We start from the raw sequence: 25660 nt of genomic DNA on the forward strand, positions 1-25660 counted from the left end.
GGACCATGCCTCACGAGGAGGAACATCATCGAGGCCCGCAGGGACTCTCCTCAGGACCACTCTGGGTTGGCGGATATTCTAAGGTGAGGCCCGGCCTCACGAGTCAAGGGTGACACAAGGGAAGGACAAGTGAGCAGTAGACAACAGGGTGGTGTTGTTTCCCCTTTAGTGCAAAGGGGGAAAGGACGTACCGCGGCCCCGAAGGCATCTTCCAAAGGTTTCCCTTCTGTTGCAACCAGGCCGTCGCCGCCCGCTAGCCGGACATACGTCATCCGCGGGCTCGTCCTTGCAGCGCGGGCAGCCACTTTGCAGACGAAGACCACCTTTGGGCATGGGAGCATGTTCCCCTGTTCCCCTTCAAAATTGGCCATTGTGGGATCCGTTCCCGCCGAAATGATAAGGGGAGAGGAGCGGGGCCGCCACTATAAATAGAGGATAGGTTGCTTCATAGAGGGGGGATTCCGGAATCTCCCATTCACCAGCACTCCACAAGGTCATCCAGCCTCTAGATGCGCACACACACTGTACTAGTTCATCCATCAACCTCCACGGGAGGCAATCCACCAAAGCAGGAGTAGTGTTTTATGCTTCGCAGCGGCCCGAACCTGGGTAAGCTATTGTGTTGTGTGTTTCCTTCGCCAGCGAGTGAGTTTCTAGCCATCCGAAGCGACCAACGAGCTAGGGGAGTCAAATCAGTGAGAGATCCTTGTACACGCCCCTGAATTCAAATCTTTAGGGTTTCGCGGAGCCCGAAATCCGGCGTTTGGCGTGCCAGGTGGGGGGCATGTCAAGGTCTTCTCCATGTTCTATCTCCACCAAGCTTCGTCACTCCGATGGATGACGCTCGCCGGGCTTGCGTCGAACGACGCACCTCCCACGTTACTCAGACGGCGCCCGCGGGCCCCTTCGGTGCACGCCGGTTGCCATCGCCCGTGATAAACCCCGCCACGGGCCCCGACGCTCAAGAACAAAGTGCTCCTCCCAGCCGATTACTGAGCACCGTGACGGCTGCACCGCCACTCTGTCACTCGTCCCGGGCTCCTGGGCGACCTCATAGCCCGACCGGAGATGCCACACGGCCGACGCGCGCTCGCCATGGCCACCGAGCTGCTCTGCTACCGGCCATCTCCTGACCGCCACCACGACTGGCTCCAGCGCATCGAGGAGCTCATCGTTGCCGCCGGCGACTTCGCGACCCTCTCCTGTTCATTTCGACCCCAACTGTCCCAAGCAAACGACAAAGAACAAGATGCAGCGCCCCCACCACCGCGACGACATGTGCGCCCCGAGCCAAGACAGGAAGCGCGTCCTCGTGGCCATCCTTGCAAGCCCAGGGCGGGGCCAAGAGATGAAGCCAGCTGTCAGGTGGTCCATCGGCCCCGCGCTGGTGCGCACGCGCTGCTAGCGCTGCAATCCCCACGTCATGAGGACGCCCCGCTCGAAGCAGACCATGTGGAGCAACAAGATACGGCCGCTCCCGCGTGCGTCACACATGTCGGGGAAGTGGGGTGCCTCGCCATAGCCCCTGAACTCTACCCAACTGCGTTGCTCTGAAAGTTCAAGCCCGACCTACGCCCGCACTACGACGGCACCCTGGACCGCATAGAGTTCCTGCATCTTTACAAGCTGAGCATCAGGGCGACAGGAGGAGGCGACATGGTCATGGCGTGTTGGTTCCCCATGGCGCTCAAGGGTGGCGCGCTCTCCTGGCTCCTCAACCTCCCGAAGGCGTCCATCACCTCGTGGGACATCCTGCGCGATTGCTTCATCGCAAATTTCTAGGGCACTCACAATCGTGCCGCCACAGTGAATGCCCTACGGAGGATCAAGCAGCAAGAGGGGGAGACCCTGCACAAGTTCATACAACGTTTCACGGTCATGCTCCTAAATATCCCTAAGGCATCGGACGAGGCTGTCATCTCGGCCTTCTCTGACGGAGTCAGCAACCTCAATATGAAGGAGGAGCTCGCCATGAGTGACGAAATGAGCAGCGCACTAGAGATGTTCAACCTGGCAAACAAGTGCGCCAGGGCAGAGGAAGGTCGCCTGTCCCTCCTCGGGCCTCAAGCAGCGGAACCAGAGTAGAAGAAGGCCAAGGCCAAGGAGGTGAAGTGCAAGGCCCCTGCGGTGCTCGTAGCCGAGCCTAAGGCGAAGTACGGCCGAGGAGGAGAGCATCGATGATGAGGGGGGGGGGCAATGAGCATCTTCCACGGCACCAGCGGCCATGACACCTCTGAGTGCCAAGAGCTTCGGCTAGCCCGTGCAGAGCATTTCAGCAGGGGCCCTGGCCGGGGAGACAGAAGCCCCGCCCACGGCGGAGGTCGTGGCGGAGGCCGCTGGGATGATCGAGAGACGCGTCAGGGGTGGTGCGAGAAGCCTCATGAGGACTGTTGGCATGGCCAACCTCAGAAGGACCACTCGCATGACGACCCTCAGGAGGGGCAACGACGAAGCCAGCCTCATGAGGTTCGCCCTCGTGAGGCTGGGTTGCCTCCTCTGCCTCCGCCACCCAGGAGGAGGGATGAAGATAGGAAAGACGATGGGGCTGGGGGCTTCCAGGAGGTCATGGCGGTGGCCTCCTTCTTAGGCGGCGCCCAGACCCCAGCCTCCAACCGCTCCTTCAAGCAGTTCGCACGGGAGGTGAATGCCGCTCTCTCGAAGCCTGAAGCGAAGCGCCCCCTCAACTGGTTCCAGACCACTATCGCCTATGATCCCAGCGATCAACTCAGGTGCTCGTTCATGGCCAGCAAGCTCCCCATGATGTGCACACCGACCATCAACAACGTCCTCGTCACCAAATCTCTTATCGACAGTGGAGTGGGGCTGAACATCCTCTCCGTCGAGACCTTCGAGAAACTCAGAAGACACACTTCGTTGCCAGATCCATTTTCTGAGAGAGAACCACCAACTCATGTGTTGAGACCAAGATATTCCAACCCAATCATTTGAAAGTTGATCTCTAGCCTCCCCGAACATCTTTCTACCAATTCAATCTCTGTCACATCCCTGACACCTTAAGCAAGTTAGCTTTGTGCTCATGTCTTCTTTGCATTGCATCTAAGAAATTTTCAACAAGAACAAAGAAAGTGGTGAAGGAAAACTCAAAACCCTAGCCACTTTTTTAAATAAAGGAAATCTCAAACTAGTTAAAATCAATGAACCCAAAATGGCCTCAAGAAAAGTTCAAACTTTCTGATAAATCATGAAAGTATATAAGCAATGAAGAAAACCTTTTTCTTGACACTTTAAGCATTTTAAATTAATGCAAAAAGCTACTGTTCTCAAGTTTTAAATTTGAAATCAGAAACTTTAAGTTTTAAAAAATGTTGAAAACTTTAGGAATGATTGGATACTTTCCAACAAATATTCTGGGGTGTTCAAATTAGTTTTTACAAACTATTTTGGAGCTGAAATAAATAGCAAAACAATAGTTAGCAAAACAGAAACAAAATAGAAAAGAAATAAGAGAAAGTAATGACTTACCTCTATTTGTCGCCAGCCCAGCCCACCAGGGGCTCCCCGGTCATCTTCCTCCTGCCTGCCTACCCGCTGCAGGAGGCCTCCAGGAGCACCAGCGCGATGCGTGTGCCTTCTTATCCTCCTCCCCGTGGCTCTATCCTCTCCCCTAGGACTCTCGATCCCCTTCCCCTCTCGGATCTCTCTCTCTCCGAAGCTCCGGCCGCCGTCGATCCGTCGTCTCCTGGTCCTCCCCGACCCTGCCGGCAGCCTCACAAGATCCGCCGTGAGCTCCTCTTCCTGTTCCCCCTCTTCCCGAGGCCTTCCCCCTCCTTTAACCACGTTAGCCGCCGGAGCCCGAAGGACCTCGTCGCCGGCCATGTCATTGCCGTCATTGTGGTACTCAGCTCGCGAGGCCGAGCTCAGGAATGAGCTCCTCGAGCTCTGTAGTTGGCGTAGGGCCTCTCTCCCAGCTCGCTAGCCCCCTGCATCGGCACTTCCGTCGATGCCCGAGCCGCACCCGCCACTGGCCTCATCGCCGGCAAGGATTCCGGTGACCACCGGGTCCAGCTCCACCCCCTTTAGATGCGGCGTTTCACTAGCTGCCTGTAGCTCTATTCTGCGCCCAAAACCGTAGCGCTGTTAGGCTCTCTCCGGCGAGCCCTCCGCCGCGCCCGTGGTCGCCGCCGGCCATATTCCTGTGGGGGCCGACGTGGCCAAGCTAATCGAGTAGTTTAGAGGCTTAAACTCTCGCTGACAGTGGGCCCAAGGCCAAGTCAACTCAGTTAAGGGGCTGGTCAGCGCGGGATTAACCCCAGAGAGGCTGACCAGTGGGTCCCCCGTGTCAGGTTTGACCTGAACAGGTCGGCTGACCTGTTGATGTCAGGCTGACGCAATAAAGAGATTTTTCAGTATAAGAATAATTCCAAAAATGTTGAAAACTTCAAAAATTCATAGAAATTAATCTGTAACTCCAATGAAAATAATTTATATATGAAAAAGTATCATAAAAATTCAAGGAATCTGAATATGCTATTTTGAATCATGTTTGAAAAAGTTACAGAACCCAAACATGTAGATTAATGAATAAGTCAATTCTTATAAATATTTTATAAATGGAATATGGAAAATATTTAAATTTCTTTATGAATGACATGATCACCCACTGTTCTAATTACAAACCAGCAACTTAACATGTCATCCCATGCATGTTAACATCAAGTTGATCTCAGCATCAGGTCGAATCAATTAAAACGGTATCCGTGAATACCTCGTTTGAAGTGATATTTGAATGTGATTCAAATCAACTTCAAACCTAATACATGTTAGTTATAATAGTATATCACCTTGCATTCTCATGCCATGCTCATGCATCATCTTGATTGCATATGTTTGTTATTGATTGTTGTCATTCCTTTCGGTAGGCTCCGCTCCCCCGGATTCCACCGAATATCCGTCTGACGGATATTGTCACTCCTCTGAGCAACAAGGCAAGCAACCATTTTGATCATCCCGATAAATCCCATGTTCTTCCTCCTGCACTTACTTATTGCATTAATATCAAATGCTTCAACTGCTTTTGCCACGTTAGTTGAACCAACTTCCTTTGCATGACCTATCCTTGTCACAGTAAATAGCCGAACCTTGCAACCTAGCATACATCGTAGTTGCTTGAGCCATGATGTGTCTTACCTTGCTATGCATGCTATGCTTAGAGTTGTGTATGGTCAGTCATCTGGGAGATGAACAGAATTGTGATAATGTGTTCGGTAAGCAAAGGTTGTGTGTTGAACCTGATTTGGTAAAGGTACAGGTGAAAGGCTGTGTAGGAGTACATGGCGGGTTGTTTCATTGGAACCGTCCTTAGGAACTGAGTTCCGTGTATGTAATCCAAGACTAGATACTACCACATGCTGGGCCCTGACATATCACCCCGCTCGGCCTATTAATCGCTTAGTACTCGGTCCTGGAGTTGCAAGTAGTTTCTGGTGTTTATAGTCATGCTGGAGGCCGTGCATGGTGCTGACCTGAGAGGTGGGCCGTGATGCGGTAGGCAGTGCCACGGTGTACCAAGTGGCACCCGGATGGTGGGCTTGGGAACCCTGCGCATATCGTTTGAGGCCGTGGCGGAAACCTCGGCCGGACTTCCGTACGGGTTACTCTCCGATAGGCGATAAACCTGGACTAGGTACTAGTGTGGTTAACTGTCATGGCCGACTCCCTCGCTAGGCCTCCGCTTGAAGGTTGCCGAGGTGCATGACGTGCACATGGCGATAAGTGGCGAGAGCGTGTGTGGCGACGTACACCCCTGCAGGGCTCTGATCTATTCGAATAGTCGCGTCCGTGAATATGGACTACTTGGAGACATATGTTGTTCATAGATAACTTCAATGGCTACTCATAAAATTGTCAAGATAAGCGTGAGTGTCGTGGATGGCATTCTCGTATGGAGACGGAATGATTCCACGATGGTGTATTGTTGTGGTGTTAGTGGACTCGTGTGCGAGAAATCAAGTTGTCAAAATAATTTAAAAATGCAAGTTGTCTAGCCACGAGTCAAATGCTGGCTTTTCGCATGAAACCCCACAATACCTTATAGATACTTTGCATGAGTAGATAGTTGTCCTAAAGTCTTGCTGAGTACCTCTGTACTCATGTTTGCTTAATAAATGTTGGAGAGGTTGCTAATGACCCTAATGGAGGGTTCTTCGTAGACATCGACAACGACAAGTAGCTGGTGTCCCAACTACGATCCGGCCCTACGTTGGGTCTGTATTATAGTCAGGCCATGTGCCTTCTGGTTGCACCTGTCTGTACTCAGACAACTTTAAACCCTTCTGCTGGCTTGTAACTGAATGACTGCTATTATGGGTCGTGAGACCCTTAATGTGTAATATTATGTGTGTGGCTCTTCCGAGCCTCTTAAATAAAGCTTGTATGTTTATGGTTATGTTGTGATGCCATCGATGTATCTATACATATTGGTATGCCATGCGTACGTGTGTCGTACTTGATATGTATGGGGTTCGATCACCTAGTCGTGAACTTTAGTAGAAATCCTTACATGGAAATGCCCCTTTGTGATCCAACGAGCCTTGGTAGTTCGCTACTGCTCCGGACACATTGGTTGACCGACATGTGTCCTTCTTAGCTACTGTGTCTGTCCCCTTTGGGGAAATGTCACGCAATGTAATGGAGTCCTTGTAGCTTGCTACGACTCGTCTACACTCGCTGGTGACCGACACCTGCTTTGTTGGGTGATGTATGCCTGTCCTTGTGCGGTACTGCCACTTTGGTTTGTGACTAGACTTGTCGATCCGGGTTCTTTGACATTGGGATGCTAGCGACACTATTGCATATGTGAGTCAAAAGACGCAAACAGTCCCTGCTAAGGTAAGGCTGCAGCCGTGGAGTTAACCGTGTGTGAGACCGCAAAGAGATGCGATGTGTTACAGGCTGGATTCCTATGAGTTAGGATCGGGGTCCCGACAATCTCTCATACCCATGCATATTTTGTTGGTGTCGTCCTGTCGCAGCGTTGCCAACCTTGTCTTCCAAACATGTGAGTGATCATTTGGCAAGGTTGTTTCCTTTCAAGTTACCCACCAAGATTTCAAAGAAACAAGTGGTTACGGGCATAGGGGTGCTATCGACCATTTGCAAGTTTTGAAAAAGCACACGAGGAGAGTCGAGACAATAAGGGTGGAAGTGCTAAGGCAAAAACCTTCGCCTTCTTTGGAGATTAGGAGAGGTGAGAAATATAGAGGTTTTGCAAGTGCTTTTGAAGGGTCCGAAAAATAGATTTGTCCTATCTAACGTCTGCGCTAACTATGGGCTTTCTAAAGTCAGGATGGCTCTGATACCAGCTCGGTGGGTACCCCGACTTATAATTGTGGTCACCGAATGTACGTGCTGAGTTATCCCAGAGATCAATACTCTCCAAACACACAAAAACTGAATAACAAGAGTCTTACATCCATACATAATGTCTGATACAAATAATGACCATTACGACCAATTTTTACATAGACACGGCCTTGAAGGCCAACACACCAACTCAGCTAATAGCTTAAATCTCAGTTGAAAGCGTGAACCCATGCCATCCACCTGAATCTACAGGCATTCTGACTCGGAAGCATCCTAGTTCATAGGAACGCCATCAAGGTATTCTTCACCATCTCCTGTTCTCTCTTACCTAGTTAATGAAATAACCAATGGCAAGCCGATGAGTACTTTGAATGTACTCACAAGAAACTTGTGTTGTGGAACAAGCCAATAATGAACCAAGATATAATACTAGTAACAAGTTTTGCGGAAAGCAAGTTTTTCCCGAATGCAATAACATGATCAACTTCTTGTATGGGCATGCATCAAAAGGTATGTGGTAACCATGTGAATAGGTTAAAGATATCAATATCAACCGAGGGCTGAAAATTCCATGTTCACCCGCCATGCCAAGTCGTCAGACTTAGCTCAGGTATCATCTTTCTCAAATCACCATCTTTTTCAGATACTCTCCCCACGCACACACTTGGTTTATGCGGAAACAACTGGACGTAGTTTAAGAAGGATTACCCAACTATCCTTGACCATGGACACGGCAATTCAAATAGTTTTACACTTTGTAGAGGTTGTGCGCTATACCCACAAGACTCGGGGAACTTCTGTGTCAACCACGACTCATGGTATAGAACATTCCTGAGGTAAGGACCCAAACAATGCCTTTCCTCTAGCGACACTAAACAAAGAGTCCACTCGTTGTTGCCATCCCTCATGATGTTCATCATATGAGCCTCATTCTAGATTATAACATCCATGAGGGCACGCAACGATGTGCCGGGTGCCTGGAAGAATAGCATGGTCGCCCTACCTGGCATGACCACTTCTCGAGAGTGACCACGTCACTCCCACCACTAGAAATGCGGTCTCTCTTCTAGCATCGACCAAAGTAATCAACAAAGCATCGCCGCATACGGGGTATCGTGGTTGCACATGTACGGTTGGGAAGGTCGACAAATATTAAATCTAAACTTGTTTCCGAAACCACACACACAAAACTTTCTTGGTACACCACTTCTTTCTGAAGTTTTCACCTATCTCTACACCATCACCCTCTGGCATTAGTGGCACCTGACATGTTTTTTGAAAAGCCTTTGTAAACACTCCCTTCATCGTCACCATGCATATTCCCATCCCTTTTTCCGTAGCAACTACTAGCAACAAACTACATCCCACGTGCACAATCCTCATAGGTGGCAGGGTCATGCCCAAATGAAGGTCTCAACAAGGTGTTCTACGGGGACAACCGGACAACCCAACAAGGGGGTCTCCGATCCAACATGAATATATGCATAAGTAAGGTGTTATATGACATGCAAATAGAAGTTTCTTAGGCATGGTTAAAGGCTGATTGCCTTGCTCAAATAGGTCTTCGTGTTCCTCGAGGTCTTCTAATCCAACTACAAGTACTCCGTTTATTTCGCCAACTATTGTCGGAAAAAAGAACGATAATCCACACAACAAGCAGAAACACAAAGTGATCTATAAATAGGAGTTTGATATTTCTTGTATATCTCTCGTCTTAAGAAAAATTCCTAAAGCTTGTTGTAAGGGAGTTGGATCACCAGAGATTTCTGAATGGTGGAAATGGAGGCATCACTAGCCCCGAAAGAAGTATACCAAAAATATTTTGTTAAAAATGAGTGGAGGCACTCATATGACAAGGCATGAATTTAGAAACATATAGGAAGTTGTTTCACTACATTTGGAGTTGGGACGCATTCCCTATTTTTCGTAAGATGGATTAAGTGAAAATAGGTGCTATTTATTTGGCCTAGCACACATATTGCTAGAGATTTTTTTTGACTAACGCTAGAAAATTAGAGCATGATTTTTTAGTCTCTGGAAATTGGAATCACTCCCTTTGGTGTGTGACACATGACTAGATAGCTAACAGTGTTGTCGTACCAAACTCTGCTACTCAAGACTAAATGTCATAAATGCAACTTTAGGTGGCGCGCGGGGGTGCATCCCCGGCAAGCTCCTGCCACCGTTTAGCTGGCTTTTGCTTGGTTTATTGACACACCCATGGACAGGTGACAAGAGGGCATAATCTCTCTTCCGGCGTGTCGCCACATGCCCAACAAGAGCCACTTAGCCACTTAAGGGCTCGACACCGCATTGACAAGTGACTAGCATTGTGATGAGGTGGAGCGGTGCCCGATCGGCTCACACCTACCGGGGGATAGCTTCATGGGTCTTCTGGAAGAGGAGTTTGCCTTGGCACCCGACAAGCTCCGGGGATGTGATTAGCGCATCTTGGGCCTGTCCCGGGTTGTCGTGTTGGTCTTGCCGGCATTGTTGGCCATTGGAGGCTACATCTGCCAGGGTCTTGGTCTTCTTGATGTGCTTCTTGATCTCTCGTAGAGCGGCTTCTCTAGCATGGGCCAGGTCTTGATGGAGTAGTAGCATTCCCTAGCAGCCTTAGGCCGTCGGGTCGGAGGCTTATCGTTCGTGCACTAGTCACGGGGAATAAACACCCAAGTTTTTGTACCCCGACACTTCCGTCATGTCAGGTTGATTTGCGTTCGGTACTTTGATAATCTGATATGTGGGTAGATCAGTGCTTGGGTGTTGTTCTTACTTGAACAAGCGTCCTACCTACGATTAACCCTCCCACAAGCATCCTCAACTACGAGAAAAGTATTAAGAATAAATTCTAACCATAGTATTAAACATAGGGATCCAAAACAACCTTTTATGGAATAGCACATAAACTAGGTTTAAGTTTCTGTCACTATCGCAACCCATCATCTAATAACTACTTGATAGTGCATTTCCTTAGGCCCAAAGAGCGTGAAGTGTTATGTAGTCGATGTTCACATAACACCACTAAGGGAATCACAACATTCATATCATCAAAATATCGAATGAATATCAACTTCACATGACTACTTGCAACACGATTTCTCTCATGACCTCAAGAACAAAGTAACTACTCACAAGTGATAAATATGTTTATGATCAGAGAGATATTAAATGAAATATAGGATCTGAACATCTAATCTTCCACCAAATAAACCAGAAAGTATCAATTACAAGATGTAATCAACACTACTAGTCACCCCCACGTACCAATCTAAGGTTCCGGTACAAGATTGACGACAAGAGATAAACTAGGTTTTTGAGAGGAGATTTTGTTCTTGAACATGTTGATGAAGATTGGCCTCCCCAATATGAGAGGGTCATTGGTCATGTTGATTGCCTTGCTTTCTCCCTTCGAGAGGGAAGTTCCCTCTTCGGAATCGCTCCATCAGAAGGCAAAAGTGCTCCTACCAAAGTTCCGCCTCAAGACGGCGGCGCTTCGTCCCGAAAGTACTCTACTTATTTTTTCCAGGTCAAAAGTGAATATATACCAGAAGTGGATCTGATGGCCCAGTACCCACGAGGTTGCCCGAGGGGTCTGACCCGGCCTGGTGCCTAGTGGCCACCTGGCAGCCCCCCTCTAGTACTTATTTCTTCCAATAGTTCTTATTTATTCCATAAAAATTCCTCGTGAAGTTTCAGCCCGTTTGGAGATGTGCAAAATAGGTATCTTTGATGTAGCTTTTTCAGGTCTAGAATTCCATCTACCGGCATTCATCCTCTTGGTGTAAACCTTGTATATTATGAGAGAAAAGGCATAATAATTACTCCATAAAGTGGTATAATGCATAAAACACTATAATTAGCAGTAACAAAACATGATGCAAATGGACATATCAACCCCCCCAAGCTTAGACCTCGCTTGTCCAGAAGCGAAGGCCGAGAACGAAAATCATGACCACATGTTATGAGAGACAGGTTGATAAAAACAAAATACAGACATTGTAGCATCATGCTCATTATTATAAAAATTAATAAATCTTTCTAAAATACTTCATCACAACATTTTCGTCATATAACTTTCATCATAAAAACTTCTCATAAACAAGTAAAAATTCATCACAACATTGAAGTACGAAGCATAAACTCTATTGCAAACTAAAAACTATGTTTTCAGTCAGTTTTGCAAACAATTCATAACATTTTAAGGAAGGGTCACATATTGGAGCTTTTAATCAAGTCTACAAACTCAACCATCATTTAGTCTATGATTTCTAACACTCACCACATACATATGAGCAAAAGGTCTCAAGTAGTCACATAAAAGATAGGGGCTTAAAGTGTCGCCTCCGAACGTATTCACCTCAAGGGTGATGTCGACAATAATAACTCATGACCACCCACAATCAAGTGGATATATACGCCTAGATATTTCCCCACCACATGATGTTTGCAAAAAAGAAAATAAAAAGGAGTAGTGAAGAATACTTTGATTCTTGCATAAATGTAAATACATAAAAGAAAAATATATGCCCTTCGTAGAGGGAAATAGAGGTTGTCATGCGCTTTTTGTTCTACATTAAATTCTTTAGTGCAAAGGAACATTACATTATATTGCCCCTTATGATGGCATCCTTTATTATGTTTTTTATCGCTTTTAGTCTCTCCATCACAAGTTCATAAAATGCTTAATTTCATTTACACTAAATGATCAAACAGGTTTAGAAGCAATCTTTATTACCTTGTGCACCTATGACAACTTACTTGAAGGAACTTACTCAATCCGTGGGTAGGTATGGTGCAATCTTAAAACATGGATTTGGGTTTAAGGTTTCGGATCGACAAGTAGTATCCCTACTTAGTGTGGAGTTTTGGCTAGCAAACATATTGGGAAAGCACCACTTATTAGAGTATCTATAACAATATAACTGATATGTGAATGTGAACAAACATAAATCATTACGTTCTCTTATGTGTCCAATGTCAACAATTCTTGCACACTATAACTAATGGGGTTCACAATCACAAAAGATGTCAAGGACAGTGTATTTGCATGTAAATCTTCTCTTGCCTTATTTATTCTTTCATGTGTTGCGTCACCGACCAATGCTATGTTTGTCAACCTTCAACAAATTTTACCACCTGTACTTTTCCTTATGTGATGACACTACTTACTATAAGAATAGCATAAGATCATTTTCATTATTTTCCTTTATTTTGATTGCAACAAGATAGTAAAGAAGAAAAAACTCAAACTAAATTTTTTTATATAACTCTCACTCGATCACATAGTTAGATAGATCATGAAACTAGCACTCAATAAGATGGATCAAACTAAAATTTTATTTAACTAAATAACAAAATAACTAATGGTCAAACTAAGATGGATAAACATAATAAGAGTGATGGTGATACAATACCGGGGCACCTCCCCCAAGCTTGGCACAAGACAATGAGAGTGCCCATACCCGTGTACTCAAGTCTCCTTCTTTGGTGATGAAGATGAAGGTGGTGGTGGTGTAGATGACGGAGTAGAAGCAAACTTGTCTCCAGAGGAGGCACAAGTCTCGAGAGTCCTACAACTAGCAGCTAAACTCATACCTTTAAACCTTGCCTCATACTCAAAGATTTGGTCTTGAAGATAAATTTTTTAGCCTTGTAGAAAATTGATTTGCTTGTTGAGGGTGAAGATGATATCCTTCAAGGAAATGTCATCCACCTTTTGATCATGGGAAAATTCTATGATCATGAGGTGATTGGCACTGAGTCCACGCTCCACCATGCCCTGGCACATGAAGATCTCATGCTCTACCTCCTCGAGCCTAGCTTCCACGATTCCCATCTTCTTAGGCCCTTGATCATCCCAGATATGGAGAACCGCCTCATGTATCTCAATGGTTTGAGGGTGCTTCATCTCCTCCGACAAGTAAGGGTTGATGAGCCTCTCAAAGAACTTGTCCTTTGAGGAGCTTGATGAGGCCATGATGATCTAGATCTGTGAGAAAAACAAGATGAAATAAGAACAAAGGATTTCTCCGTGGTACTGGGGCCAAATCATCGGGATATATATATATATATATATATAATTATACAAGGAAATACTAGTTCTACTAGAAAATGGAGACGGGAAGGTGCCCGAGAGGCCCGCTACCCAATAGGGCTCGCCTCGTGTCGTAGGTGATCTCTCGTGCGTGGTGGGCACCTAGGTTGCCTTCTCGTGGGTTTATCAATTTCCTGATTTTTGTAATATTCCAAAACCAACAAAAAATATTTTTGCAGATTTTTTGGAGTGTGTTTACTTACCGTATCACATACTTTTTCCTTTTAAGTGTTCTGAAGTGTTCCGGAAGGTCTCCTTTATGTATTCCTCCTGTGTCATGGTTTGAATAATATTTCTTTCAACATTAATAGGTGTACCTGAAATATAGTGCTTTATGCTTTGTCCATTGACCACCTTCGGATTATTGCCTTTGGAATTATTGATTTTAATGGCTCTTGATCGATAAACTTCTATGATGATATATGGTCCCTCCCATTTGGAGAGAAGTTTTTGTGCAAAAAATTAAAGACGAAAATTGTACAATAGAACATATTCACCAACTTTGAATTCTCTCCGCTGGATTCTTTTGTCGTTCCATCTTTAAACTTTTTCTTTGAATAGGTTTCCATTTTCATAAGCTTGGGTTCTCCATTCATCTAACGAGCTAATGTCAAATAACCTATTTTCAGCAGCAAGTTTGAAATCATAGTTGAGTTCTTTAATTACCCAATAAGCTATATGTTCTAACTTAAGAGGTAAATGACATAATTTTCCATAAATCATTTTATAAACAGACATACCCATAGGATTTTTATAAGTTGTTATCTAGGCCCACAATGCACCATCTAATTTCTTAGACCAATTCTTTCGGGACATATTGACAGTCTTTTGCAATATTAACTTTATTTCTCTATTGGTTAATTCTACTTGACCACGAGATTGAGGATCATAGGGAGATGCAACTCTATGGTTAACATCATTTTATGAAGCAACTTATGAAAATCACCATGAATAAAATGTGAACCACCATTAGTCATTAAGTTTCTAGCTAGGGACTCCAAAACATTGGAAAATAACTTCCTTAAGCATTTTAATAGAGGTGTTATGATCAACACTACTGGCTGGAATAGCTTCTACCCACTTAATGACATAATGAACACCAACCAAAATATGTGTATACCCATTAGAGGAAGGAAATGGTCCCATATGATCAAATCCGCAAATATCAAATGGTTCATTAACAACTGAATAATTCATAGAAATTTCTTAACGTCTACCAATATTACCAATTCTTTGATATTCATCACAAGAGAGGGCAAACTTACGAGCATCTTTGAAAAGAGTAGGCCAATAAAATCCAGACTGTAATACATTGCGTTCAGTTCTATCTCCCGCATTGTGTCCTCCATAAGCCTCGGAGTGACACTTCCGAAGGAGTTTTTCCTGTTCATGATTAGGTACACAACTTCCAATAATACCATCTACTCCCTCTTTATAAAGATGTGGGTTATCCGAAAAGTAATGTCTTAAATCATAGAATATTTTTTTTTCTTTTGCTAATAGGTGAAACAAGGCGGCATGTGTTTAGCAACAATGAAATTAGCATAGTGAGCAAACCATGGTGTGTTATGAGAAACACTAACCACATCTAATTGTTCGTCATGGAATCTATCATCAATAGGTAGTGGGTCATCAAGAACATTTTCTAACTTAGACAAGTTATCAGCTACGGGGTTCTCACCTCCTTTCCTATCAATGATAAGAAAATAAAATTCTTGTTATAGAAGAACCCATCTAATAAGTCTAGGTTTATCATCTTTATTTTCCATAAGATATTTAATAGGAGCATGATTAGTGTGAACAATTACTTTAGAATTGACAATGTAAGATCTAAATTTGTCATAAGCAAATACAACTGCTAAGATTTTTTTAGTGGTAGGATAATTTCTTTGGGCACTGTCTAGAGTATTACTAGAATAATGGATAACATTTAATTTCTTATCAACTCTTTGTCCTAGAACAACACTAACAACATAATCACTGACATCACGCATAATTTCAAAAGACAAGTTCCAATCAGGTGGTTGAACAATAGGTGCAGAAGTTAAGGCTTTCTGAAGTGTTTCAAAGGCTTCTACACAGTCATCATAAAAAATGAAAGGAACATATTTTTGTAATAAATTGATGAGAGGTCTAGAAATTTTCAAGAAGTCTTGAATAATCCTCCTATAGAAACCAGCATGACCAAGGAAACTATGGATACCTTTGATATCTTTAGGATATGACATCTACTCAATGGCATCAACTTTAGACTTATCCACCTCAATACCTTGTTCGGAAATTTAATGACCCAAGACAATACCTTCATTTACCGTAAAGTGGCACTTCTTCGAATTAGAGACAAGGTTAGTTGTCTCACATCTCTGCAAAACTCGATCAAGTTTTCTTAAGGATTCATGAGAAGAAGTTCCATAAATGTAAAAATCATCCATGAAAATCAGAGAATATAGCAACCATACATCTTTGAAATGTAGCAGGTGCAATGCATAATCCAAAAGGCATACGTCTATAAGCATAGGTAGGTTCCAAAAGGCAACTAAAGTTGGTTTTCTCTTGATCAAGTTGCGGAACATGTATTTGAGAAAAACTAGAATAACCATCTAGAAAGCAAAAAATATGTGTGCTCGATAATCTTTCTAGCATTTGGTCTATGAAAGATAAAGGATAATGATCTTTTCTAGTAGGTTTGTTTAATTTTCTGAAATGAATTACTATTGTATATCCAATCACAATTCTTTGTGGAATGAATTCTTTTTTATCATTTGGAACAACAGTAATACCTCCTTTCTTGGGAACCCAATGAACGGGACTTACCCATCTACGATCAGCTGCGGGATAAATTATACATGCTTCCACATGATTTAATATTTCATTTCTTACCACTTTTTTCATTTTGGGATTCAATCTTTGCAATGGGTTTAGCATGTGGTTCCATATTAATCTTGTTCTGACATAGAGTGGGAATAATGCCATTAAGATCATCGAGAGTTTACCAATAGAAGCTCGGTGCTTCCTTAATGTTTAAAAAAATATTTCTTCCTCATGCTTTGTAAGGTCAGCACTCATAATAATAAGATATATCTTCTTTTCATCAATACAAGCATATTTCAAAGTGTTAGGTAATAGTTGTAATTCAAACACAGGAACACCGTTGGGTGGAGGTGGACCTCCTAGTGTTTCAACACGCAAGTTATGTTTAAGGATAGGTTGTTGTTCAAACACCATTTTATCTATTTAATTTATTTCACGCATATGCATATCATTTTCATGGTCTAGCAAATATTGTTATAATGAATGAGTAGGAGGAATGGCAATAGAAGCAAGACTAATTATTTCATCTTTACTAGGCAATTCTTTATCATGGGGTTGCTTACTGAACATAAAGAAATGAAACTCATGAGACATACCACCAAAATTAACACTAAAATTTTCCTTTTTGCAATTTGTTTGAGCATTAACAATGTTCAAGAAGGGTCTAACAAATATTATGGGACAAAGCTCATCTCGTGGAGATCCAAGTAGTAGAAAATCAGTAGGGTATTATACTTTTCCACACAAGTGTTCAACATCTCTAACAATCCCAACTGGTGTGATGGTCTCTCCGTTAGCAAGTTCAATAGTAACATGTATGTATTCTATTTCAGCACGTGCTATCTCATTCATAATTTCTTGATATAAGGAAAAGGGAATACCACTAACACTAGCGCCCATATCACATAAAACATGATAACAATGATCTGCTATTTTGACTAAGATGACAAGCATGCCAACAACGGTCTATTTTTATCTTTAGTATTAGGTTTGGCAATTCTAGCAACTTCATCACAGAAATAAATAACATGCCGATCAATATTATCAACCAAGAGATCTTTAACCATAGCAATACTAGGTTCTAACTTGATTTTCTCAAAGGGTTTGGTTGTTTTAACACAACTTTTGTTAACCACTGTTGAAGCTTTAGCATGTGTCGGCGTTCTGGGAATGGGGGTACCAGACCTGCCTACCTGCGGCCCACGGTTGGCCCACTTCATCGACCGGAACCCAACAAGCCCGGCACCACTCAAGGCAAGGTCCTCGCGAGGGGCCAAGCCTCACGAGGAGGAACAACATCAAGACCCACAGGGGGCCTCCTCAGGACCCCTCAGGAGTCGTGGATGACGCGGGTGAAGGACATGCGAGCAGCTGACAGCAGGACGGTGTTGTTCCCCCTGTAGTGCAAAGGGGGGCGAGGATGCACGCAGGTCTCCAAGGCATCTCCCAAAGGTTTCCATTCTTGTGGAAAAAGGCCACCACCGCCCGCCAGCAGGACGGACGTCATCCCTCGACCCGTCCCTGCTGCGTTGACAGCCACTTTGCAGGCGAAGAATACTTTTTGACACGGGAAGCATGTTCGCGTGTCCCTCTTTAAAATTGGCCGTTATGGGATCCCTTCCCACTGAAACAATGAGGGAAGAGGATTGATACGTCTCCAACGTATCTATATTTTTGATGGTTCCATGCTATTATAATGTCAATTTTGGATGTTTTATATGCATGAATATGCTATTTTATATCTATTTTGGGATTAACCTATTAACTCAGTGCCAAGCGCCAGTTTCTGTTTTTCCGTGTTTTTGACCTTTTTCAGAGAAGAATATTAAACAGAGTCCAAATAGAATAAAACCTGCGGGATGATTTTTTCCATAACAGAAGATATGTAGGGGACTTGAGAACCAAGGCAGGACACCTCGGTAGAGGTCACAAGCCCCCTAGCCATGGCCTGGGGGCGCCTGGCAGGCTTGTGGGCCCACATGGCTCCTTTGCCCTACCTCTTTCGCCTACTTTTCTGCCGCCGCAAGCTTGTGTCTCCGGAAGATCCCATCTGGCGCACGTTCTGCTGCCCTGCCGGAGGGGGACTCGGACACTAAGGGCTTCTTCATCAACACCATTACCTCTCCGATGATGCGTGAGTAGCTCTTTTGTCTTCAATCCATCGGTAACGTTACTTGGAGCTATATTTTTATTCACCACCTGATATGTGTTTTCCTTGGAACGTCGTGTATTATATGAGTCTTAGCTTTTTGTTCTATCACAATCATGCTTGCTGCACAACTTTTTGAGAGGGACATGCACTCATCGTGAATTTGTTAGAATACTCAATGAGCTTCACTTATATCTTTTGAGTTAGGCAATTTAGCTCGCATGTGCTTCACTTATATATTTTGAGCTAGATAGTTTTGCTCTAATGCTTCACTTAAATATTTTTATAGCATGATGGTGTTATATTTTGAAGAAATAAAACCTCTCGATTTTCACTTATATCTTTTTGAGAGTGCTCTCTCTAAGTAACTTGGTAATTGGCATGTGCTACGAAATTAGTCCTAAATATGATAGGCATCCAAAGAGGATATAATTAAAACTTCCATATTCAAGTGCATTGATTAGTAAGAGAAGTCTGATTCCTCACAATTAGTTTCGGGATATGGATATGGTAATATTAGAGTTATGTTAGTAGGGTGTTATGAATCTAGAAATACTTGTGTTGAAGTTAGTGATTCCCGTAGCATGCACGTATGGTGAACCGCTATGTTAGGAAGTCGGAGCATAATTGATTTATGCTTTGTGTGGCGGTCGGGATTGTGCGATGGTTAACGCCTACCAATCCTTCCCCTAGGAGTATGCGTTTAGCACTTTGTTTCGATTACTAATAAAACTTTCGCAATAAGTATATGAGTTCTTCATGACTAATGTGAGTCCATGGTATAGATGCACTTTCACCTTCCACCATTGCTAGCCACTCTAGTGCCGCACAACTTTCGTCGGTGCACAAACCCACCATATACCTTCCTCAAAATAGCCACCATACCTACCTATTATGGTATTTTCATAGCCATTCCGAGATATATTGCTATGTAACTCCCACCGTTCTGTCTCATGACATGTGCCATCACTTTCATATTGCCATTGCATGATCGTAAGATAGCTAGCGAGATGTTTCAACTTCATACACTAAGCTAGATCGTTGCACATCCCGGTACACTGCTGGAGGCATTTCCTATAGAGTCATCATTGTTCTAAGTATTGAGTTGTAAGTAAATAAAAGTGTGATGATCATCATTATTAGAGCATTGTCCCATGTGAGGAAATAAATAAATAAATAAAAGAGGCCAAAGTTGCCCACCAAAAAATGAAAAAAAGAGGCCAAAGAGCCCAAACAAAATAATGAGAGAAAAAGAGGGAGGGGACAATGCTACTATCTTTTCCCACACTTGTGCTTCAAAATAGCACCATGTTCCTCATGATAGAGAGTATCTTGTTTTGTCTCTTCATATACTAGTGGGAATTTTCATCATATAACTTGGCTTGTATATTCCAATGATGGGCTTCCTCAAAATTGCCCTAGGTCTTCGTGAGCAAGCAAGTTGGGTACACACCCACTAGTTTTCTTTCCGAGCTTTCACACACTTATAGCTCTAGTGCATCTGTTACATGACAATCCCTACTCATTCACATTGATATCTATTGATGGGCATCTCACAGCCCATTGATAGGCCGAGTCTATGTGACCATGTTATCCTTTTTTGCCTCACAACCTCCACCACACTCTATTCCACCTATAGTGCTATATCCATGGCTCACGCTCATGTATTATGCGAGAGTTGAAAAAGTTTGAGGAAGTAAGAGTGCAAAAACAATCACTTGGCCAATACCGGGGTTGTGCATGATTTAAATTTGTTGTGTGGTGATGATGCAGCATAGCCAGACTATATGATTTTGTAGGGATAACTTTCTTTGGCCTTGTTATTTCAAAAGTTCATGATTACTTTGCTAGTATGCTTGAAGTATTATTGTTTTCATGTCAATAGTAAACTATTGTTTTGAAACTCACAATTCTGAACATATATGTTAGGTAGCATTCCACATCAAAAAATCGGTCTTTATCACTTCCCTACTCGAGGACGAGCAGGAGTTAAGCTTGGAGATGTTTGACACGTCTCCAACGTATCTATAATTTTTGATGGTTCCATGATATTATCATGTCAACTTTGGATGTTTTATATGCATGAATATGCTATTTTATATCTTTTTTGGGACTAACATATTAACTCAGTGCCAAGTGCCACTTTCTGTTTTTTTCGTGTTTTTGACATTTTTCAGAGAAGAATATTAAATGGAGTCCAAACGGAATAAAACCTGCAGGATGATTTTTTCCATAACAGAAGATACGCACGGGACTTGAGAACCAAGGCAGGAGACCTAGGGGGAGGTCACAATGCGCCTAGCCGCGGACTGGGGGGGTGCCTGGCAGGCTTGTGGGCCCCACGTGGCTCCTTTGCCCTCCCTCTTTCGCCTATAAATTCTCTAAAATCTCGAAACCAAAGAGTGGAGCCAAGAAAATACTTTTCCGCTGCCGCAAGCTTCTGTCTCCGCCAGATCCCATCTGGGGCACGTTGTGGTGCCCTGCCGGAGGGAAATTCGGACACGGAGGGCTTCTTCATCAACACCATTGCCTCTCCGATGATGCGAGAGTAGCTCACCACAGACCATCGGGTCTATAGCTTGTAGCTAGATGGCTTCTTCTCTCTCTTAGATATTCAATACAAAGTTCTCCATGATCTTCATGGAGATCTATCAGATGTAACTTCCTTTTGCGGTGTGTTTGTCGAGATCCGACGAATTGTGGATTTTATGATCAGATTATCTATGAATATTATTTGAGTCTCCTCTGATCTCTTATATGCATGATTTCGTATCCCTGTAATTCTCTTCGAGTTGTGGGATTCGTTTGGCCAACTTGATCTATACTTCTTGAAATGGGAGAAATGCTTGGTTTTGGGTTCATACCGTGCGGTATCGTCACCAAGTGACAGAAAGGGTAGCGAGGCACGCATCATGTTGTTGCCATCAAGGGTAAAAGCATGGGGTTTATACTATTTCATGAATTTATCCCTCTACATCATGTCATCTTGCTTAAGGCGTTACTCTATTTGTTATAAACTCCATATACTAGATGCATGTTGGATAGCGGTCGATGTGTGGAGTAATAGTAGTAGATGCAGAAAGTATCGGTCTACTTGTCTCGGACATGATGCCTATATGTATGATCATTGCCTTAGATATCGTCATGACTTTGCGCGATTTTATCAATTGCTCGACAGTAATTCTTTCATCCACCGTAATACTTGCTATCATGAGAGAAACCTCTAGTGAATACTATGGCCCCCGGGTCTACTTCACATCATATTTTAAGATCCTCAAAATTACTTTGTTGCATTTTTCACCTTCAGATCTCACCCCGCAAATAATCGTGAAGGGATTGACAACCCCTTTATAGCGTTGGGTGCAACTTTGTTTGTTTTTGCGTAGGTACATTGGTGCCTCATCTTGATACTCCTACTGGATTGATACCTTGGTTCTCAAACTCAGGGGAATACTTATCGCTACTGTGCTGCATCACCCTTTCCTCTTCAAGGGAAAAACCAACGCAAGATCAAGAGGTAGCAAGGACCGGGGCTGCCACTATATATAGAGAGTAGGTTTCTTCATAGAGGGGGATCCATTCACTCACCCGCTAGCACCTCACATAGGCCACCCAGCCTCCGGGCGGCCTCAAGCACTGTACTACTTCATCCACCAACCTCCGTGAGAGGCAATCCACCAAAGCAGGAGTAGAATATTACGCTTAGCAGTGGCCCGAACCTGGGTAAACTACCGTGTTCTGTGTCTTCCTCACCATCGAGTGAGTTCTCTGGGATCCCCAGCGAGTAGCGAGTCAGGCGAACCAAAGCTACCAAGTGGCCTCCAAACTAGCCTCCGAGCTCGAATCTTTAGTGTTTTGCGGAGCCTGAAATCTGACAGTTGGCATGCCAAGTAGGGGGAGCGTGTCAGGGCCTGCACGCCAACATCAAGACCCACATCTCGACTCTCCGACTCCATGGCAACCGTGACCGCCGACAGCCGCCAGTCCCCGGTGGTGGACAGCGTCCAGGCGAGCAGGGACGCCTCTGCAGCCGCCTGTATTCTCGGCGGATTGCAGGCGCCACCTTCCGGCCATCACATCAAGCGTTTCCTAGGACCGAGCCCACGGAACACCGCGTATGGCCGGAGGTCGACATCACCTTCGGCCCCGACGATCAACCCAAGGCCACAATGGCCATCGAGACACTTCCTATGATGTGGACGCCGACCATATGTGGCGTGGTCGTCTCCAAGAACGTCATCGACGAAGGCGCGAGCCTCAACGTCATCTCAGTAGAGGCCTTCGACGCGTTGTAGTTGACCCGAGAGCGGCTTGTGCCTTCAAAGCCCTTCTCCGGGGTGGTGGCAGGATCTGTAGCCCGTGTGGGACGGATTCACCTTCCCGTCACTTTCGGCACCCGCTCCAACTTCCGTACCGAGCAGATCGACTTTGACGTCACCCGCATCCACCTTCCGTACAACACAGTACTCGGCTACCCCGCCGTCGCGCGGTTCATGGCGGCAACGCACCCAGGCTACGAAGTCATCAAGATGTCCGGGAGCGGCGGCGTGCTCGCTGTCGTGAGGGACGTCAAGGATGCATCTCGGGTACTCGAGCTCTCCCACAAGGCTGCGGCTGTGGCACGTGCCAACCTCAGGGGTGCGGCGCACGCCGTGGAGGATCCTGGGGACGTCCCCGACGTCGCGCCCGTGAAGAAGACGCAGTTGTTCTCCCAGGACCGGGCGGAAACAAAGCAAGTACCGGTGGATGAAGCAAGCTCGGCTCCCACCTTCACCATGGGTCCAAACATCCTCGAAGACCAAGAGAAGGCATTGGTGGGTTTCCTCAGGGCGAACAAGGATGCGTTCGCCTGGAGCGCCTCCGACCCGGTGGGAGTCCCGAGGGACGTCATTAAGAACCACCTCATGGTATGCCCGAATGTGAGCCCGGTGAAGTAGAAGGCAAGGAGGCAAGCCCCGGAGAAGCACGCGTTCAGCGCTCAGGAGGTGCACAAACTGAAGGAGGCAGGGGTCATTCGAGAGGTGCACTACCAGGAATGGGTGGCCAACCCGATGGTCGTCTCGAAGAAGTGTGGGAAGGAGCGCATGTGCGTCGACTTCACGAGCCTCAACAAGGCTTGCCCTCGGGACCCATTCCCACTACCACGCATCGACCAGATCATGGATTCACCCGCGGAGTGCGATCTCTTGTGCTTCCTGGATCCATTCTCGGGGTACCACCAGATCAAGGCGGCGCTGGAGGACGTCTAAAAGACAGCCTTCCTCTCTCCATGTGGGGGTATACTTCTACGAGTGCATGCCCTTCGTGCTGCAGAACGCCGGGGCAACCTTCCAGCAGTTGATGCATATTGCTCTGGGACCGCAGCTCGGGAGGAATTCACAGGCCTACGTCGACGACATCGTGGTCAAGTCAAGGGAGGAAAAAACCCTGGTGGAGGACCTGAAGCTCAACCCCGATAAGTGCGTCTTCGGGGTCCCATCAGGCAAACAAGTCGGTTTCCTGGTGTCGCACCGGGGGATCGAGGCAAACCCGGTGAAGGTCAATGCCATAAACAAGATGAGCACGCCGAAGACCCTCACTGAGATGCAGAAGTTGGCAGGGTGTGTTACCTCCTTGGGTCGTTTCATCTGCAAGCTCGGCGAGCGGGCCCTGCCTTTCTTCAAGATCATGAAAAGAAAGGGGCCCTTCGAATGGACCCCGGAGGACGGCCCAGCCTTCTGTGAACTCAAGCGATACCTCACGAGCCCACCGGTCATGGTGGCGCCTCGCCCACGGGAGCCTCTGCTTCTGTACCTTGCTGCCACCCCCACTCCGCTAGCGCCGCGTTGGTGGCAGTAAGGGAGGAGGGAACCAGCAAGGGCACCACTTCGGGGAACCCCAACGGTGTCCACCCGCGGAGTCTAAGGGCTCGCATGAGTCGCGAGTTTTTATTCCCTCGTAGGAAGAGGGACATGAGGCTCAGACCGCAGGGTCGGGCCATGAGATGCTCAACTCTCGTGAGGCCCCGGTCGCTCCTCCGGATCGCGAGAGGCCCGAACCTCCTGAGCTCGCCGAGCAGCATGATTCCCCGGGGGGGCTGCATCCTTGTCGAGCACCCGGTGTACTTGGTCAGCACGATGTTGCGGGATGCACGCTTGCGCTTTCTCATGCAGCAGAAGCTCCTTCTAGCGCTCCTTGTTGCTTCGTGCAAGTTGTGCCACTACTTTCAGGGGCGCCCAATCAGGGTCATCTCCGCCAACCCCTTAGAGAAGATCCTGCATAACCCAAACGCAGTGGGAAGGGTTGCCGAATGGAACATCAAGCTTCACGCCTTCAACATCAAATTCAGCACGACCAGGGTCATCAAGGCAGCGGCCTTGGTTGACTTCATGGCAGAGTAGACGGACGCACCGGACCGGGGGCTGGAAGGGACCCAATCCCTTGCCCCCGATGTGGAGGCACCTGAGGGATGGACCTTGCACTTCGATGGAACCTTCACACGCAGAGGAGGAGGGGCTAGAGTCGTTCTGACTTCCCCGACGGGAGATAAGCTCCGCCATGCCGTACAGCTCTGCTTCCAGCGTGGGGAGAAGGTCTCCAACAACATAGCGGAGTACGAAAGCCTCATCGCCAGCCTCAAAGCGGCGGCGGCCTTGGGGGTCCGGCACCTCGCTGTGATGGGCAACGCCCAACTTCTGGTCAGCTTCTTCAACAAAGAGTACACGCCCAAGGACGAGCACATGAAAGCGTATCTGCAAGAGGTACGTAAGAACGAGAAACATTTTCAGGGCCTGGAGCTGCATCACGTCCCGCATGGCGAGAACAAGTAAGTAGATGACATCGCTTGAAGAGCTCGCGTCGCGAGGCTCAGGAGCCAGGCGTCTTCGAGGAGCGACTCTTCAAGTCTTACGCGACACCATCAACCGAGGGCCCGGCGCCACGTGGAGAGGAGCTCTGCCTGCAACGCCCTCGGGGGCTCCGGATTGTGGCCAGGCCTCGGGGGTTCGACTGCTCCTGGCCCCGGAGGCGCGGGCCAATGATTGGATGCAGGAACTGGGAGCGTACCTACTCCACGGCACATTGCCGGAGAGGGAGGAAGACGCGGAGCGCATAGCACGACAAGCCTCGATCAACTTCTTACTAAATGGTGACTTGTAACACAGGAGCCGGAACGACGTCGTGTTGCGGTGCATTTCCAGGAACCACAGGCGCGAACTACTGGCCGACATCCACGGAGGGGACTTGTACCACAGGAGCCCGAACGACGTCGCGCTGTGGTGCATTTTCAGGAAGCACGGGCG

The sequence above is a fragment of the Hordeum vulgare genome, chromosome 5H, assembly GCF_904849725.1.
Source record: "Hordeum vulgare subsp. vulgare chromosome 5H, MorexV3_pseudomolecules_assembly, whole genome shotgun sequence".
Classification (NCBI taxonomy): domain Eukaryota; kingdom Viridiplantae; phylum Streptophyta; class Magnoliopsida; order Poales; family Poaceae; genus Hordeum; species Hordeum vulgare.